The sequence below is a fragment of the Macaca mulatta genome, chromosome 7, assembly GCF_049350105.2.
Source record: "Macaca mulatta isolate MMU2019108-1 chromosome 7, T2T-MMU8v2.0, whole genome shotgun sequence".
Taxonomy (NCBI): Eukaryota; Metazoa; Chordata; class Mammalia; order Primates; family Cercopithecidae; genus Macaca; species Macaca mulatta.
This window is the reverse complement of record NC_133412.1, coordinates 76,785,564-76,806,459: the sequence shown is the minus strand read 5'-3', so window position 1 is coordinate 76,806,459 and position 20,896 is coordinate 76,785,564. Positions and strand designations below refer to the sequence as shown.

General features: G+C 35.8%; 1 long non-coding RNA gene across 3 annotated transcripts in view; it reads left to right on the top strand.

Moving 5' to 3' along the window:
- Window positions 1–20,896, top strand: part of LOC144330084 (uncharacterized) — a 105,364-nt gene that overhangs the window by 50,479 nt on the left and 33,989 nt on the right. Inside the window, exons 4-5 of one of the 3 annotated variants that reach the window (XR_013395947.1) lie at window positions 1,933–2,045; window positions 3,256–6,669. The exons of the other annotated variants lie outside the window; for them this stretch is intronic. This is a non-coding gene — a long non-coding RNA (uncharacterized LOC144330084). Of the gene's footprint in view, window positions 1–1,932; window positions 2,046–3,255; window positions 6,670–20,896 lie in introns of those variants that run through there. 3 annotated transcript variants of the gene reach the window in all.

The window sequence follows — 20,896 nt, the reverse complement described above, 5'->3', positions numbered from 1 at the left end:
TACATATATACTACAGATATATAAGCATATATATTACTAGAATAAATTATAATATCTTAAATAATATTTATTAATACATAAATAAGTAAAATAATAAAAATATAAATGATTTTTCCTATGTGATAGAGCTAACATTTTTTATCCTATTCATACTTTTATAATTTTAAAACTTTCTGCAATGAATATGTGTAACTAATATAGTAATTTTAAAGTGTATGTTTTTTTGCTTATTTACTCATTCATTCACATACTCAGCAATCATTACTGAGCAGCTGCAGACAGTTTATTAGGTAGGAAGTTAAACTGCCTCTGCTGTCATGGGGCTTGCAGCCTAATGGGATAGCCAGGCCAAACAATCATGCAGAAACTCCATGATTTCAAACATTTTGGCTATCTAGGAAAAGAACTGACCAGGTGTTCTTGAGAATTTATAACTGCGATAATATTTAGTTTGAAGACCCAGAGGATGCTTTCCTGCAAAATTGACATTTAAACTGAAAGATACAGGTTGAGTGTGGGACAATTAAGCAAAAATAAGGAAAGAGGTTCTCAGACAGAAGGAGCATCATTTGCAAAAGTCCATTGTGTCAGGAGGGAGCCTGGAAACACTGTGCTTTAGAAACACTGCAAATATTTGCTGATGAGGTTGGAGCATGGAGAGCAATGGGAATTTTTGGAGACAGGGTCTTTAGTTGTAAAATAAGGGAAATACTTTGTATCTGATATGGCTTGACTGTGTCCCTACCCAATTCTCATCTTGAACTGCAGCTCCCATAATTCCCACGTGTTGTGGGAGGGGCCCTGTGGGAGGTAATTGAATCACGGGGATGGGTCTTTCTCGTGCTTTTCTGGTGATAGTGAATAAGTCTCATGAGATCTGATAGTTTTATAAAGGGGAGTGCCCCTGCACATGCTCTCTTGCCTACCACCATGAAAGATGTGACTTTGCTCTTCCTTCACTTTCTGCCATGGTTGTGACACCTCCCCAGCCATGTGGAACTGTGAGTCAATTAAACCTCAATTCTTTATTAATTACCCAGTCTCTGGTATGTCATTATTAGCGGCTTGAGAACAGACTAATACAGTATCCTTAGAGCAATGGGAAACCACTGTGGGACTTTTTATCTTATTGCTCCTCTCAAAAAAGCTCCAGCAAGTTGGGGGAAGGATTAGTTGGTCCTATCTCCAGAACCTCAGAGCTAATGAGAAATGAATACCAGGAGTCCTCCAAAACCACTTCTTTTAGAGACCTCTTAGCCCCTTCCCTAAAGTCCCTAACACCAAGAAAAAGCTCCAATAATCCCCCTGCAACATTATTCAGCTTTGTATCTCCACTCAGGAGCTTCAAAATAATCACCCAGAAGTGTGGTTTCTCTGCTATCAATTCACTACGTTGTTACCTCTAGCCAACATAGAGTAAATTCCACCATATCCCCAACTAACTTGCTTCAGATTATGTTTTTGATCTGGCCCAGAGTGGAAATTCAAAAACTGATAGTCATAATTAGCTAGTATTGCTCACGTCCTCTCTGTTCTGATCACTATTTTTTTACTCGCTGTTATTCCTTTTGATCTTTCTTCTCATCTTTTTTTTGCAGAAAAGTTTATATATATATCCGTGGCACATTACAAACTTTTTAAAGGATTAAGAATGCTGAGGGTAAGCAGATTTTATAATTCTGCTTTTCAATGAAGAAACATATTCAGAAATGTAAAATGCATTGCTGAAGGACAAATCTGGGGAAGCCTGGTCTCTTAGCACAAAAGAATGCTCCTTTCACCACAGCACCACTTAATAAAAAGTGGTAACTTTTTATTAAGCACAAAGATCCTTTCTCCTTCTGCCTGGAGAGTAGAAGTTGCTAGATTACTATGGCTATGTCTGTGTAACGTAATTTGTACAGTAGTTAGCATAACATTATGCCCTTTCAGGTGCCGAAAATGTGCTTTTGGATGATTGACAGCCAACCTGTGATTTTTTTCTGATCATGCAAGGCCAACCTGACATGAGAAGTCTTGGGAGGAATTCGTTCCCTGAAGAGGAGGTAGGCTGACACTGAGTGACTTGGAAATGACAGGAAGTCAGTTGAAATTGCTGCTATAGTTAAAATGTCCTTTTAAGTAATTCTACATAAAATAGATTTCTCACCATCAAGAAGCTTCAACTGTTGATGGTGTAGCAATTTTAAGTCACAAAAGTAAGTTTAGGTCTCATGAGCATAAAATCATTAGGAACACGATACTATTCACATGTCACCATGCTCTTCATGTAGCAATTTAATGTCAGTAGAATTTTAAACAAGGAATAATAACAACTAATAGATACCAAGTGCTAATGAACAGGACCCCTGACCATATCTTTTCATCATTTCATATAATCTTCACAACAAGCTTACAGTATCACAAATACCTACCAATACTACTCTTACACAAATGCCAAAACTGAGGCTTAAAGAGGTTTTGAGATTCACCAAAGGTCACACAACCAGAAGCTGGAATATTCCAGTTTGTCTGATCCAAATTATTTGTTCTTAACCACCCAGCTATACTGCTTACACCAAGATTATAATAAAAGAAACAGATGATTACTCAAGAAAGTTGATTTTGGGCAAAGGTTATTGAGACTCTGGATTGTCATTGTCAGAAAAAAAAATCAGAAAAATTATTTGTCAGATTGTGAAAAACTAAGTTTTAAGGGAATGAAAATTATCAGACTTGCAATAGATTAGCATACAATGAAAGAGAGAAATAGAGCTTTTGTAAAGCAGAATGGCCACATTAGCATGATCAGTACATTCTCCCCCTATAAGGAAAGGAGAGCAAATAAATATGCAAATATGTGGTGATCATTAAATCAGAAATGCAAGTGAGTTTCAGAAGTCAAACATTTAATGGTATCTGGCCAAAAGCTCGATGCATCAATGTAATATAAAGATAGCCTTGACAATAATGCCCATATGATAAAAGCGCAATGGATAAGATTCCTATTTTCAAATCAGAGGTTATAAATTTAATAATTTCAGTAAATAAAAAAATGCTTTGTTTGAAATACATATCTTTATCTGCAATAGACCATTTATCATCCAAGCCTGGATGAAGTCTATGTCTTGGTCTGGAATGGCACCAAAAGGTGCCACCATTTCCTCAGACCTACTAGAATTTCACCTCTTAGTTGTATGTTGGGCAAATTGCAAGTCCTATTTCAGGAATGCCAAATATTGTATCTGTGAAACTTCTTTCTTCTTCTCTCCTCAGATCAACAATCTATGACAGAATTGGCAACTAGGGCTCACAGAGTGATAATCATCTATTTGGCATGACTTTCTGACATAGTGTGTTAAGATGGATTCTGCGGTCTTATCCAGGGTAAATGGAAAGAGGTTTAATTGACTCACAGTTCAGTATGACTGGGGAAGACTCAGGAAACTTAGAATCATGGCAGAAGGTGAAGGAGAAGCAGATCCCTTCTTCACAAGGCAGCAGGAAGGGGAAATGCCAAGCAAAGTGGGAAGAACCCCTTATAAAACGGTTAGATCTCCAGAGAACTCACTATCATGAGAACATCATGGGAGAAACTGCCTCCATGATTCAATCATTTTCACTTGACACATGGGGATTATGGGGATTATGAGGATTACAATTCAAGATGAGATCTGGGTGGGGACACAAACCCTAACCATATCAATTAGTTAATTCAACTGGCCAAAGAATGAAGAGAGGGAGCTGCAATGTTTCCAGATACCAAATTACCTAAGTTATTTAAGTTATGCAAATAAGAGAAGAAATCATATATTTTACTTAGTAACATACTAGATGCTAGAATAGCAGCCATTCCTCTTTTTTCTTTTATCTTTCTCATAGAGCTCAGTGTTTTGTGTTTTTGACTATTTAATTAAAAAGCACGTCCCCTCTCCCCATATCCACATACTTGGGTTAGTAGGAATAGTATAAACAAGGCAGTATTTAGAACTAATATCAACTGGTAACCTTTATGAATAAGCCATCCCTTACTATAGTATGTTGTTTAGACCATGGTGCTAAGGAAACACATAGTAGATGGCAATTATTGCCTCACCACATGTCACAAAATACAGCTCTTAATGGAAACATACTCACATAAGGGCATAAGAAACATACTTCTCTCATGTTTGAAGATTCCTAGCATCTCTAGGTTTCGTCTACATCCAAGTATTACAGTACAGTTGTCCCAAGTCTGCAAACAGGAAGAGCTAATAGGTGAAGTGAGCCATGCTCATCTCGGATACTTGAAATTCTAATTTGGTTGGAACTGTCCTGAAGTAGAGTCGTCCCTCAATATCCTTGCAGGATTTGTTCCAGAACCCCTGCAGATGCCAAATTTCACTAATGCAAAAGTCTCTTATATAAAATGGTGTACTATTTGCATATCATCTACACACATTCTCCTGTATACTTTAAGTTATCTCTAGATTACTTATAATACCTAATGCAGTGGAAGTGATATGCAAATAGTGGTTAAATATATTGAATTTGTTTGTATATTATTTTATTATGTTTTTTCCAAACATTTTAAAACCTCAGTTGGTTGAAACTGAAGATGGAGAACGCATAGATATGGAGGGCCAGTTGTACGCTGTTCTGCAGTTCAGATATCTAGGGGAAAGTTTCAGCTGACTTCCATCTGATATGCATATGGAAACTGAATGTGGTAGAAACATGCTGAATTTTGTAAGTTGCTTTGTAATGTTTTCCCTTGCTAGGATAAAGAGAAGAATTAGCTGTCACATATTGCTTTTGCATTATCAAATCAAACCTAGGTACCATGATTGTAGTTTAGAAAACAAACTCTGAAAATAAAGACAATTTGTAATAGGCCTGCATTCAAATCATGGCTCCACTGCTGTGACTTTGAGCACATAGCTTAATGTCGTTGAGCCTGAGTTTCTGCCTTAGTAAAACTGACTGATTAATATAGACTGCAATCAGTTGTTATGAAAATAAATGTGAATGGAATCATATCTTTAATGCACATAGTGAAGTGCCTCATATACAATTGGCAATCCATAAATAACAACAATAAGCAATAATGACTTTTAAAACTCTTTGAATGGTGCTTGCTCATAGTAAGTACCATATAAGTGTTTGCTACTATTATTAATATTCCTGTATTGAAATTGGGCTTTCTTTCTTTTTCCTGCTTCCCAGTATGTTGGGATCTCATTCAGAGGTTGTTCTGAGAGCTAGAAGGAAAGGATTAACCCAATATTTCCAATGCTGCCTTGGTCTGGGCTCCACTTCCTCCACAATTGAAAGGCAGAATAAGCTACTAGAGTTATTGGGTAGACTTTTGGGTTCCCCATGCCTTTATCTTTTACTCTTATTTTGCTTATTCTGGATACAACCCTTCCCCATAAAGCAGCTTCCCAATAAAGTGACGTACCACCCAACTTCCTTATAGTTATAAGGAAGCCCCATGTAGCTGGAGAAAATTCAACATGAAATCCAGAGTCCAAATAACTCTATTTTTGCTGATGTTTAAATTAATTTCAAATGTGTTCTTCCCACATTCCTCAGTGAGGTGACTGTAGACCAGCTCCTGATTTGGTTAATAGCATGCTGTTTCCTTAAATTCCCACTGTAGGTTCAATGAGAGAGAATTTCATTCTATATCCATTTTCTCCTTTTTCCCACTTCCACCCTGATGACATATTCAGAAATCTGTGCATATTCAACCAACTAACAAATATCTGCAGATATACATGTACATTTATCCTTATATCCACACCCACATATACCAACACATGAATACACAAACTAAAATGCACATATGCCCACATACACTTTCCCATGCAAATAGTCACATGCATACATATGCTTGTGCAGAAACACCCACATGCAGACTGATGAATATACTTGCCTATGTGCATACATGAAGGTGAATATGCACATACATATGCATGTATCCTCACTGACTGTGGTCTGGGACATGGCAGAGAGTTAAGGTTTTTCACTTCCTACACTTCGTTTCCTTGTATCCCCTGATTACTAGTTTCTAAAGGAGAGCAGGTAGTATCTTGCAACAACTCAGGTTGGAGGGAAAACATGTCTGTTTTTTGAGTTAAGTTAGGCCAGTGCTGAGGTCTGAATGTTTGTGCAATGTGTTGTGGAAAGCACATAACTTGTTTGGTTTCACAGGCCCACAGCTGCAGCAGAATTTGCTCTCAGAATGGGTTGTACCTTGAGTCTTACCCACACCTGATTTAGATGAGACTTTGGACTTTAAATTTTGAGTAGATGCTAGAACAAGTGAATACTTTTGATGTTATTGGGATGGAATTCATATAGTTTGCATATGAGAAGGACATAAATTTTGGGAGGCCAGGGCAGAATACTATGATTTGAATGTTTCTCCTCAAAATTTATTTGTTGAACTCTAACCCTAAAGTGATGGTATTAAAAGGTGGGGCCTTTGTGTGGTGACTAGGTCATAAGGGCTCTGCCTCATGAATGGAATTAGTGCCTTTATAAAGGAGGCCTGAGGGAGCTTGCTTGCCTCTTCCACCATGTGAGAAAGCTACACGGAGTCTCCATCTGTGAGTAACAAGCCCTCACCAGACACTGAATCTCCTGGCATCCTGATCTTGGACTTCCCGGCCTCTAGAACTGTGAGCAATAAACATTTTTGCATATAAATTACTTAGTCTAAGCCATTTTGTTATAGTAGCCTGAAGAGACTAAGGCACAGAGATATTTAATCCATTATCATGGTGTGGGATAAAGGAGGTGGCTGGAGAGTTAATTGAGTCTGCTTTCTCTCATTTTTATGCCAGGGTTAGATGAAAATCAGACTAAATTTAGTTACATGGTGTAGGCATGGGGCCTAAGATTATTTTGCTTCCAAGAATCTTAATTTGATAGAAAATTTTGAGAGAGCATTGTGTTATTTTCCTATGGGATAATCCCATTGGTCATTTCTATCCATTGCAAAATGCAATGTAAGCAATTACATGTAAGTTTTGGAGCAATCAAAGCTTAATGTTTGAAGCAATATTTGTCCTTAGAAGTCTTTCTTTTTCCATCGAACATTCCATCTAATCATTACGTTAGCTCTATGAGATACAGACTATTAATGCAATTATACAAATCTGAGGCTCAAATATGAAACTCAGAGACTACTGGCCCCCGGAAGGTCAAAGAGATGGTAATCATTTGAGGAGGTAATCTAGGCCTTCTTTCTGACTCCAAATCCAATGTCATTTCCAGTACCCCAAATGATTTTTGGTGACCCTCTTTCTGCATGTTTAGGAAGAGACTCTCCTCACCTTCGAAGTTGGGCAATATTACCAAGCCCCATTCTGCAAAATAAAAGAGAATCTGATATTTTGTTTGAAATGGTTCAATCCTGCACCTAAATTCAGACTGGATCTTAAGCTCTGCTAGAGCTGTTTTCAAATTTTTGTTTTGTTTTGTTTTATATTATAAAATACTACAGAGTCCCTGATATCTTAGCCCTTTATTGCTATTTCGAAATGGCATTTTCAGTACTATTTGTGAAACAAGATCCAGATGGGCAAAATTAAAGACCTTCACTTATTGCCGGTGACCTCAAAAACAATTTGTCAAAGAAAAACTGTCCATTATTTCTTCTTTATTATTATTATACTTTAAGTTCTGGGGTACATGTGCAGAATGTACAGGTTTTGTTACATAGGTATACACGTGCCATGGTGGTTTGCTGCACCCATCAACCCATCATCTACATTAGGTATTTCTCCTAATGCTAACCCTCCCCTAGCCACCCACACCCTGACAGGCCCCAGTGTGTGATATTCCCTCCCTGTGTCCATGTGTTCTCTTTGTTCAACTCCCACTTACGAGTGACAACATGTGGTGTTTGGTTTTCTGTTCTTATGTTTGCTGAGAATGATGGTTTTCCAGCTTCATCCATGTCCCTGCAAAGGACATGAACTCATCCTTTTTTATGGCTGCATAGTATTCCACAGTGTATATGTGCCACATTTTCTTTATCCAGTCTATCACTGATGGAAAGAAACTATCATCAGAGTGAACAGGAAACCTACAGAATAGGAGAAAATTTTTGCAATCTTTCCATCTAACAAAAGGCTAATATCCATAATCTATAAAGGACTTAAACAAATTTACAAGAAAAAAACCCATCAAAAAGTGGGCAAAAGATATGAACAGATACTTCTCAAAAGAAGACATTTATACGGCCAACAAACATATGAAAAAAAGGCTCATCATCACTGGTCATTAGAGAAATGCAAACCAAAACCACAGTGAGATACCATTTCACACCAATTAGAATGGCGATCATTAAAAAGTCAGGAAACAGCAGATGCTGGAGAGGATGTGGAGAAATAGAAACACTTTTACACTGTTGGTGGGACTGTAAACTAGTTCAACCATTGTGGAAGACAGTGTAGTGATTCCTCAAGGATCTAGAACTGGAAATACCATTTGACCCAGCAATCCTATTACTGGGTATATACCCAAAGGATTAAAAATCATTCTACTATAAAAACACATGCACATGTATGTTTGTTGTAGCACTGTTCACAATAGCAAAAACTTGGAAACAACACAAATGTCCATCAGTGATAGACTGGATAAAGAAAATGTGTCACATATACACCATGGAATACTATGCAGCCATAAAAAAGGATGAACTCATGGATAAGGTACATGGATGAAGCTGGAAGTCATCATTCTCAGCAAACTGTCACAGGAACAGAAAACCAAAACCTGCATGTTGTCACTCATAAGTGGGAGTTGAACAGTGAGCACACATGGACACAGAGAGGGCAACATCACACACCGGGGCCTGTCAGGGGGTGGGGGGGCTCGGGGAAGGATAGCACTAGGAGAAATACCTAATGTAGATGACCGGTTGATGGGTGCAGCAAAACACCATTGCATGTGTATATCTACATAACAAACCTGCATGTTCTGCACATGTATCCCACAACTTGAAGTATTTTTTTTTTAAAAAAAGATTTCTATTTCTTTTAGAAGTAGAAGTGACTACAGGCAAGCCCACTATGCCATCTACATTAATAAGGTTGTGTCAGTGGTTCATGTTCTGGAGGTGATTTACTGTAACGTGCTCACCTTAAGGATCCTACAGACCTATTATTAATAGAACAGTGGTTTCCAATCAGGGATGATTTTTCTCCCAGGAGATATTTGGCTATATTTGGACACATTTTTTGTTATCACAGTGGTGGTAGGGGTGGGGTAGATGTGTTTCTGACATCTAGTGGGTAGCAATCAGAGATGCTTCTAAACATTATACAATATATAGCATAACCCTCCACAACAAAGAATTATCCTACAATACATAGCATGACCCTCTGCAACAAAGAATTATCCTATAATACATAGCATGACCATCCACAACAAAGAATTATTCTGCATTAAATGCCAATAGTGCTGAGGTTATGAAACCCTGGAAGAGAGTGATTGAAGAGTCCTCGTTTTACAGTCAGGCAGAGCCAGGTTTGATTCCTAATTCCAGCACTGACTAGCTGTGAATTGAACCTCTCTGGGTATAACTTTCCTCAACTGTAAAATTAGTATAATAACACTGAGTCTTCCAAATTGTTTGAAGACACACACACACACACACACACACACACACACTTTCCTGGCTCAGATCTTCCATTAGTCTGATTGCTTGCAGAGCTGGCTTTCTATTCTTAAATTATGCCAATGTATTACCCTTGAATCACTCATAATTCTTTCTTCAAGATCTCTTATATCTGGCTTTACAAGTATGAACTCTGAGCCCAGCTCTGTACTAGGTAGTGCTGGGAAAAATCAGACACTCGTCCACTAGGAAGCTACTGCCTTCAGAGGACCATTGTTCAGAAAAATCATTGAACAGTGGTTCAATGAGAAAGGCAGTAACTCAAAAAGGACTGACACAGAGACTTTGGAAGAGAGGGAGTCTCTTACTCCACCCTCTAACCTACAGACTACACTAACTCTGAGTGATGTGATGTGAGGATACACAGATAAATAATGAGGTGGAGGTTTTTCCAGATCCTTAATCATATTCTGGCACCCAATATTTGTCATGTATGTTTCCTACTTGTGAAACTTCTTGCTATAACTTTGTAATATGTGTGCTTTCAATATGGTAGATTGTTTATAATCCATCCAATATACTAGATGATGTGCCCTTTGATTGGAAAGTTTCATGTCTAACTGATCTGAGGACAGCACTAATCCAAAGAAAGCATTTGTGAAATGATATAATTAACCAGTGATAAATGAATGTTAAATAGATATTTTCAAACTATTACAATATTTCTAAACTTGACATTTGGCACTATTAGAAGAGTGTGAGTAAACTGAGGATTCTGTATACTACGTGTCAGTGTAGCTGTGGTGCATGCATGCCATTAAATGTGTTTCTCTACTCAGTAGCAAATTATTGTGTGTTAATCAAGCGAGAGTTGTGGTTTTATGCCAGGTTGTCCATGGCTTTTGTCATTCTCCTTATTTCCTAATATATGCGTATCCAGTTATTTGGATCCAGGTCTGAAGCTGATATATATGAATTCAAACTGGTCATTTATTCAAGGCTTACGTGATATTTTAATATCATTGTTTATGCTTTGCAATTAGTTAATGTTCATGTTTTAATCCTCATGTTTTAAGAGATAAGTGCAATTAACCTTAATTATATGTTTCTAGTTTGTGTTTTCTAATTTACATGCAGAACTGTGTGAAATTCATATACTTTAGAAGTATGAGTCTTCTACAATAGACTTTCTCAAACTTTTTGTGCACAGGAATCACCCGGGGATGTTGCAGATAATGCAAGATTCTCATTCAATAGCTCTGTGGTGGGACCAGAGTTTCCACATTTCTAACAAGATCCACAGTGATGCTAACCTTCCTTTTCCAAGAGCCATATTTTGAATAGCAAGGTCTAAATAGACCTGCCTCAAAATATGTTTTATAAATGTTTTTGGCTTTTCATGGAAAGAAAATATCTTATGGTGTAAGTCTTATATTCAATGGTATGTCCTGCATAACCTGAAATTTATTTACTCTGCATCATCGTCTCCCTAGGAGAGCTTTATGAAGCAAAAGTTCCAAGAAGTATTATTAACAAGAATTATTTTAAAAAGTGTTTTGTGGTGAAATGAATATGTGGCATGATAGTAAACAAAGTAAAAAGATTTTTTTCTTCTAAAGACATATGATTTTAAAAAGATGTTTCTTTAAGAATTTTTGGAATCTTAGACACATTAATGCCTTGTGAATGGTAATAAAAATTTTGTCCTTCCTGGAGAATCATTTGGAAATGCTATTCCAGAAAACACACAAACCCAGGAGTCTCTTATGTCTCTCCACCAAAAATCCTCTCCCCCACTTCTGGCCCAATCTGAATCTAGAAACTGTCCATTTCAACTTTGCTAAGGCTTACATTGAAAACTTTTGTGTCTACATGTGTATTTATAAACCCGAGTGCAACTTGTCTTTCTTTTCAAACACTGCTAAACTTATTGGTTGGCTGTCTCCAGGATAATTGAATTTGAGAATTGAATTTGCAATTTGTAATAGAAAATAGTAACATCATATGACTGCAAATAAGAACCCGCCAATACATCACAAGAGATTTGTTTAGTGTTTTGTGGGGAGAAATGATTATTTATCCTCACATCCAGGCTTTTCGGACATTACTCTATAAAGTCAGTTTCGGGCCCTTCTATTTAGTAATCCTGGCTGTTCTACTGACTTCACTGCCCTCTTCAGGAATGCTGAATCAAGATTATCTTAGGTGATGGTAAATGCACCTGAGAGGCAATAAGGAATACCCTAAGAATGGCCCATATGGCAGATGAACCTGAATGTATGTTCTGAGCTAGGGAATCCAGGAGTGGCTAAACTAGAGATTTGTTCCTGTCTATGAAAAACATCTGAGACCCCAGCCTGACCCACAGAACATGGGAGATACAGAGGATCGAGGTCCTGAGTTTTGGGTTGAATGAATATTGCCAAATGGAGGTGGTCAGGGAAAGGGTTCTAAGTAAAAGTACTGTATAAATTGCATGCATTTCTAAGTGGTGGCAGTTCTCCTGTCCAGCCCACCGCCACTGGACCCTCTCCCCGGCTTGTAAGCATCAGTGCAGTCCCAGGTCTCGTTTGCTGGCTCTGGGTCTCTTCTTCATATTCTTGAATCTGGTGCCCTCCCCTCTGAAGTCGATACAAGTTTGGCATAGCACTTAGTCTCCACAGTGGTAGGGTTGTCATTATACTGACCAATTTTTCAGAAATCCTACAGTAGAGCTGCAGAGTGGACCCTCATTGGCTTTTTTTTTTTTTCTTTCCTAAAGCCTGGGTAGATTTATAAGTACTCCCAAGAGAGGTTGCAGCAATGACTCCTTTTTTTAAGCTTTATTAAATATTAGTGACAAAAGTTATAAATATGTAAGCATGATGATTTGATAACACATACGTGTTGTGAAATGATTACCACATCAAGCTAATTAACATGTCTATTACCTCACATAGTTACCATTTGTCTATGGGGGTGTGGGGGTAAGGACACTTGAAATCTACTTTTTTAGCAAATTTTAAGTGTACAATAGAGTATTATTAACTCTGGTCATCATGTTTTACATTAAGTCTCTGGAACTTAGTCATCTTATAACTGAAGTTTGGACCCCTTAACCAACCACTCCTCATCTCCCCCAACCTCCAGCACCTGGCAACAACCATTCTATTCCATGTTCCTATGAGTTTGACTGATTTAGGTTCTACATACACGTGAGATTATGCAGTGCTTTTCTGTCTGGCTTATTTCACTTAGCATAATGTTGTTCAGGTTCATCCATGTTTTCAAACATGGTAGGATTCCTTTTTTATGGCTGAGTAATGGCTAAGTGTCCATTGATAGACCCTTAGATTGTTTTCATATCTTGGCTATTTTGAATAATGCTGCAATGTACATGGGGGTGCAGATATCTCTTGGGGATGGTCATTTTCCTTCTTTTTTTTGGGGGGGGGGATATATAGCCAGTATTAGGATTTCTGAATGATTTTGTAGTTCTATTTTTAATTTTTTGTGGAACCTCTATACTGTTATCCATAGTAGCTGTACTAATTTACATCCTCACCAAATATATAAGGGTCCTGTTTTCTTCACATCTTTGACAACACTAATGTTTGGACTTTTTGATAATGAATTTCTCTTGTGTCAAGCTCTACTAGAATCTGATCCTTATCCTATGAAAATAAAACAAGAGTGGTGGATTTGGCTCATTTCAACCACATAATTTATATTTCTTAATAATATGCAATTACCTGTAGTTTATAGATATGAGCATAAGTTGTACAAGGAAAGAGAAGCTATAAAATAGAGTGATAAGAGCTTGAATGGGTATGAGATCTAGAAGTGGCTCCCTAATAGAATAAAAACTAAGAACCCTCAACTATGAACTCCAATCCTGTGTCTGCATCTTTTTAATGACTACAAAAGTGTTGAGTCAGACTTTGTGGAAAGCAAGATAAATAGTACCCTGTAATTTTTATTATGTTTTCTTTTGTTTTCAAGTCAACATAGAAAGGTTAAAGAAGCAAAAGGCCTTCAGTTGAATTATTTTAAAAATATTTTGAAATATTATGCACTGTACATTTCCCCCAAACCTTAAAAGAGTTGGTGGGCATCTTTAGAGATGACACAATTGAAGAAGAGCTAATCCCATTTCCCCTGAACAAGACAAATGAACAGAACAATAATGATCCAATGTGGCTGCGTAAACATCCAATCAATGATTCACTTGTTAAGCTAAATCTGACCTGGAAATAGGGAAGTGGAGAGAAACTCAGATAAGAATAATGTGCATCATTATTTTGGCTTTGGAAGAAAAAGATAAGCTGGTGAAAGGGCATTCAAGCAAATGAGCACAGAGATGAATGTGTTGAGGAGAGAAAAAGAAGGAAAGAGTAAGAAAGGAGAGAAAAGGAGAGAGAAGCTCATTAATAAACAGGAAAGAAAAACAGAGTTGATTTACCAGTTATCTGAAATAGGAAGCTTAGATTTTAATTCATCCCTGCTAACAAATAACAAAATGAAGAAAAGAAATAAGACTTTGAGTGTTTGTGTGTGTTGTAATGATGATATCATAAGCAAACACTCTTCAAAGTAAAAAACAGAAAATGGAAAGTGCATATTGCAAGTCAGTCCATATTAGAAACGTGAAACCACTTCTGGTCAAACCAGAGAACACCGATCTCCATGCAGGGACATTTTGTAGGAGAAGCATGGAAATGTAAGGCATGCATTTGGGTTCTTACGTACAGAACTGGACGATGAACTACTCATTTTATTGTGTTTGTATAAGTAGACTTAATTTTATTACTAAATATTAAAATATCTTTAATCAGACAAGCATAATACCATTTTTATGAACACACTTCCACATATAAAAATAGAGAGCAAAAAGAAGATTGTTATGTTTGATGAACAAAGATTAATAAATACTAAACTATTGCTACATTAGCTTAAGAACTCTTGTTTGTTCTTATTACAGACTTAGGTACATCTGTAATTGAAATCTCATGTCATTCTTTTCTGTCCCTCCATTCCCAGGAAGGGAATATTTTCTGTGTACTTACTTCATTTATAGGCAACTATAAACAGTATATATTATTGTTTTTGAGTGTTTTAACATTTTAAATATATGGTACCTTACTGTAAGTATACTTTGCAATTTGTTTCCTTCCTGTGGTATTATATTTTTGAGGCTTATTCATATTGATATTTTTAAATCTAGCTAATTCATTTTAACAGACACATAGTATTCCATTGAATTAAACATAAAGTTTATTTATCTTAATAATGGATAGTAAAATTGTTTTCATGCTTTTGCTATTACAATCTGTGCCAAAATGAATATTTTCTGAACTATCTCTTTGAATACATTTGTGAAGCTTTTCTAAGGATCGATTTATAGAAAGTGCTGATAAAAATTATATACTACTTTAGCTTTTCAACTCGGTCTTTACATTTAGTTTTTTAATCAATAGATTTATTTATGTGTATAGCACAGAAATCTATTTCATTAATCGTTTTCTATAAACAGCTAATTGTTGCAGAACCTTCTACTAAACTTTTTCCTGTTAAATTTACTACATTGCATGTATGCCAAATTTGTATGAACGTAGGTCTGATTCATGTTTCTTTTTCTTTATAATTATTTTTCTTGCTATACCTATGCTAAAATCACATGGTTTTAATTAATTTAACTCTGTGGTTCTCACTGGAGGAGATTTTACCTCCAGAGGGCATTTGGCAATGTCTGGAGACATTTCGATCATCACACCTGTAGAGGCAGAGGCCAGGGAAATTGCTGAATATTCCATTAATACAATGCAAAGGAGAGTCCTACTCTACCACAATTAGTATTTTTTTTGTTTTGTTTTGTTTTGTTTTTAATAAACAAGATCTTGCTCTGTCACCCAGGCTAGAGTGCAGTGGCACAACCATAGTTTACTGCAGCCTCCAATTATTTGGCTCCAACAATTCTCCTGTCTCAGCTTCCCAAGTAGCTGGGACTACAGGTGTATGACACACATTCGGCAACTTTTTTATGTTTATTTTTCAGTTATAAGGGTTTTGCCATGTGGCTCAGGCTGGTCTTGAACTCCTGGCCACAAGTGATCCTTCTGCCTTGGCTTCTCAAAGTGCAGGGATTACAGGTATGAGCCACCGTGCCTGGCCTCAAATATGTTTTTGTTTAGAATTATATTGACTGTACTAGGATTTTTAGTACTCCATATGAATTTTAGAGTTAAGCTCTTAAATTCTAAGAAAAAAACCTTTCAACATTTTTATTGAATTAACATTTAACTTATAGATTAATATGACAAGAATTGATAGTTCATTATATTCATTCTTCTCATTTATTAAGGGATAGATCTACATTTGTTTTGAAATTGGAAAAGGTTCTTTAACTAAATTTGATATTTTTACTCTGAAAGATCATTCAAATTTTTGTTAAATATATTACAGGATGATTACCTGATTTCTTTCTTCTGTTTTACGTGTAATTGATTAAATTGTTTATCTTGTTGTTTGCTGCTGCTATATCGTAATGTGATTGTTATATATTGATATTTTACATTATATCATATTAATCTAACTTTTTTCCAAATTCTTACAGTATATCTAAGATTTTTAATGGATTCCCTTAGATTTTACTTTGTTGACATACCTCTATCTGAGAAAAATGAGAAGTTTTTAACTTTTTCCCAAATGTTACCTATCATATTGAAATTTCTTCTTCTGCATTAGTGGCTATGCCCCTCACTACAATGTGATGATAGAGGTAATGGCCGAACTCAGCATTAGAGAGTAAAATTTTCTGTAGGATTTTAGTAGATATATTTACCTATCTTTACCACATTCACTGAATGTCCTTTAATTTCAAAGTATTAAAATATTGAATAAAATGTATAAAAATAGATTATTTTTCAATGTGTTGAATTCAGATTTTACACTTGATTTCAGATCCCACATGCACAGAACTGAGACAATCATACTGCTTAGTTCCTAATTACTAGATTGATTGCCCTTATCATCAGACCATGTATAACACCTCTAATGTTTCATGTCATTTTTTTCTTTTTGTGCCCGATTGCCTTTGTATTGTTCCTTCGAGACATCCACTTTATTTTCAACAATCTATACCATTTTAATTCATTCTGTATACACACATATGTGCATATATATGTTCAGTGTTATATGCTGCATGTGTTTAATTTATATAAATATTATTTGCTATTCCATTTAATTTCTTAATTATTTCACTAACATTTTTGAAATACTGCTAAATTGCTATGAAAAAGGAGCTCTTCTGATTGCTAAATAGTAATCTTTGGCATATGTGATGGTTAATTTTATGTGTCAACTTGGTTAAACAATGGTGACCAATTGTTTGGTCAAATACTAGCCTTGATGTTGCTGCAAAACTATTTTTTAATGTGTGACTAACATTCACATCTGTTGACTTTAAGTAAAACAGATTACTCTCTGTGACATGGATGGACTGCATCGGATCTGTTGAAGAGCAAGGACAGACGTTTCCCAAAGAAGGAATTCTGCCTCAAGTCTACAATAGAAATTTTGCCCGAATCTAGTTTTTACACTCAAATATGCAAGAACTCTTACTTGAATCTCCAGCTTGCTGCCTTGCCCTGTGGAATTTGGACTTGCCAGTTCCCACAACTGTATAAGCCAATGTCTTATAATTTATCTCTTTCATTTTCTCTGCCTCTCTCACTCTCTTTTCATCTATCTATCTATCTATCTATCTATCTATCTATCTATCTATCTATCTATCTATCTATCTATCTATCCATCCATCCATCCATCCATCCATCCATCCATCCATCCATCTATCTATCTATCTATCTATCTATCTATCTATCTATCTATCTATCTATCTATCTATCATCTATCATCTCTATCTAGCCAATCTATCTATGTGTCTGTCTATCAGTCAATCAATCTACCTACCTACCTACCTACCTACCTACCTACCTACCTACCTACCTACCTACTTATATCTAAATCCTACTGGTTCTGTTTCTCTAGAGAACTCTAATACAGAATTTATAACTTTTTCCTTATCTATTTTCCTAGTTAATGGACCCATTAATAGTCTATAATTTCTTGCTACTATAAACAATGTTGCTTGGGATAATTTTGTAACTTGTTTCTTATAAACTGTATAACTCTGTTTACCCAGATTTGATACAGCATGCACATGTATACTTAATTTGATTCCAAAATGCTAGACTATTTTATAAAACCATGGCTTCAGGTCTCACTCCCGCTGGCAGGATATGACAGTACTTGTTTCTCCATGGTCACAATAACATATATATAATTGAATTTTTCATTTTTACATGTTTGATATAAAGTCATATCTCCTAAAACCTTTCTTCTATGGGGGAAAAGCCTTGGAATCCTATTTAAGTATATTAAAAATATAGTCTAGTTGATTTTTAAGTTTTCTTCTTCATAATCCAGTTGTTAATTTATTTTCAGAAATTAATTCATGTCATATAACTGTATGCATTTAATCATGTATATTTCATAGTACCTTTCCAAGACTTTAAAAACCTCTGTTGATTTATCACTATAGCTACTCTAATCTTTCTTTTCTCTTAATCATACTTGTCAGAAGTTTATCTATCTTGTCTTTGTAAACCAAGCTGTAGTTTTATTTTTACATTTTTTTATTTCTTTCTCTATTCTGTTCATTTTTGATTACATGTTCATCATTTGTGTCTGGTTCTTTTTAAAAAATTTACTCATTATTTCCATTTCTTCCATCTTGAGTTGAATTCTTGGCTTCTGTGTTTCAAAACTGATTTGTTTTCTGATAAGGGTAGCTAGGGCCGTTGATTTCCTTTAAGTACTATTTTGTTATCAACCCACTCATTTTAACCTGTAGGGTTTTCATTGTGATTCTATGATTCAATTTTAAGTATTTGCTAATTATGCTTAAGAGTTTTCAAAAAATTTCATTACAATATTTAATAACATTTATTTTAACTTTAGATATATATGATATTAAAATTTTTATTTTTAGTAAATTTGTACTGGAGTAAGCATACATATAAATTTGTACAAATCTTAAATCCAAAATGATAATGAAATTGCAGGGTTTCTAAAATATGCAATAGTGAAATGTACGACAGCCACAGAACAAAGTTCCGGAGGGGACAAATAGAAGTATATTTTTGTAGGATTCTTATACTATATGAGAAGTCATGTAGTACCACTTGACTTACACTCTTACAAGTTAAAGATATATAAGTAAAGATATGTGAACTCTAAAGCAACCACTAATGTAATAACATAAGTTATCATGACTAATAAGTCAAAAAAGATATAACCATAAACTAATATTCAATTCAATTAAAATTCAGATGGAACTTTTTTTTAAATTTCAATGTTTATGTTAGATATAGAGGATTCATGGGCATGATTGTTACATGGGTATATTGCATGATGATGAGGTTCTGGAATAGATCCCATCACCCAGGTAGTGAGAATAGGACCCAAATAGGTAGTTTTTCTAGCCATGCTCCCCTCTTCTTTCCCCCTTTCTAGTAGTTCGCAGTGTCTGTGTTCCCATGTTTATGTCCATGTGTGCTCAATGTTTAGCTCCCACTTAAAAGTGAGAACAGGTGGTATTTGGTCTTTTGTTCCTGTATTAATTCACTTAGGATTATGGCATCCAGTTGCATCTATACTGCTGCAAAGGACACGATTTCAATCTTTCTATGGCTGCATAGTGTTCCATGGTGTATATGTATCACATTTTCCTCATCCAGTCAATCATTGATGGACACCTAGGTTGATAACTTGTCATTGCTATTGTAAATAGGGCAGTGATGAACATACAAGTGTGAGTGTCCTTTTGGTAGAATAGGATAATTTATTTTCCTCTGGATATATACACAGTAATGGGATTGCCAAATCGAATGGTAGCTCTATTTTAAGCTCTTTGAGAAATCTCCCAACTGCTTTCTCTAGTGGTTGAACTAATTTTCATCCTCACCAACAGTTTATAAGTGTTCCCTTTTCTCTGCAGCCTCACCAGCATCTGTTGTTTTTTGACTTTTTAATAATAGTCATTCTGATTATTATTGTTTTGACTATTTAATAAAAGCCATTCTGAATTTTAGTAATAGCCAGACTGGTGTGAGATGGTAACTCATTATGGTTTTGGGTTGGTATTTTCCTGATGAGTGATGAAGAGCAGTTTTTCAAATGTTTGTTGGCTGCTTGTCCATCTTCTGTTTTTAGCCAGAGTGACACAGCAAGAAAAAGAAATAAAAGGCATCAAAATAGGAAGAGATGAAATCAAACTATTTCTTTTTGCTGATTATATAATTCTATACCCAGAAAACCCTAAAGACTCTTCCAAAAGGCTCCTAGAACTAATAAACAACTTCAGTAAAGTTTCTGGATACAAAATCAATTGTACAAAAATCAGTAGCATTTATATACACCAATAACATCTAGGCTGAAAGTCAAATCAAGAACACAATCGCTGGCCAGCCATGGTGGCTCACACCTGCAATCCCATTTCTTTGGGAGGCTGAGGTGGTTGGATTGCTTGAGCTCAGGAGTTTGAGACCAGCCTGGCCAACATGGTGAAACCCTGTCTCTACAAAAGATACAAAAATGAGCTAGGCATAGTGGCATGTACCTGTAGTCCCAGCTACTTAGGAGGCTGAGGTGGGAGGATTGCTTCAGTCCAGGAGGCAGAGGTTGCAGTGAGCCAATATCGCACCACTGCACTCCAGCCTGGAGTGAGATGGTGTCAGAAAAAAAGAAAAATCCAAATACAGCTTACCAAGAAGGTGAAAGATCTCTACAATAACTATAAAACACTACTAAAAGAAATCAGAGACTACACAAATAAAAGGAAAAAATATACCTTGCTTGTGGGTAGGAAGAATCAATCAATGTAGTTAAAATGGCCATACTGCCCAAAGCAATTTATAGAGTTAACACTATTCCTATAAAACTACCAATGTCATTTTTCACAGAATTGGAAAAATATCTAAAAATTACATGCAACCAAAAAGCAGCTGAAATAGCCAAAGCAATTGTAAACAAAAAGAACAAAGCTTTTGTTCGTTTATCAAACGAACAAAACGAGCTTTATCGTTTATCAAACGATAAAAGTATAGTAACCAAATCAGCATGGTATACTACAAAAACAGGCAGGCACATAGACCAATGGAACAGAAAAGAACAATCAAAAATAAAGCTGGACACCTATACAATCTGATCTTCAAAATGGCCAGCAAAAACACACAATGGGGAGAGGACTCCTTATTTAATGAATTATGC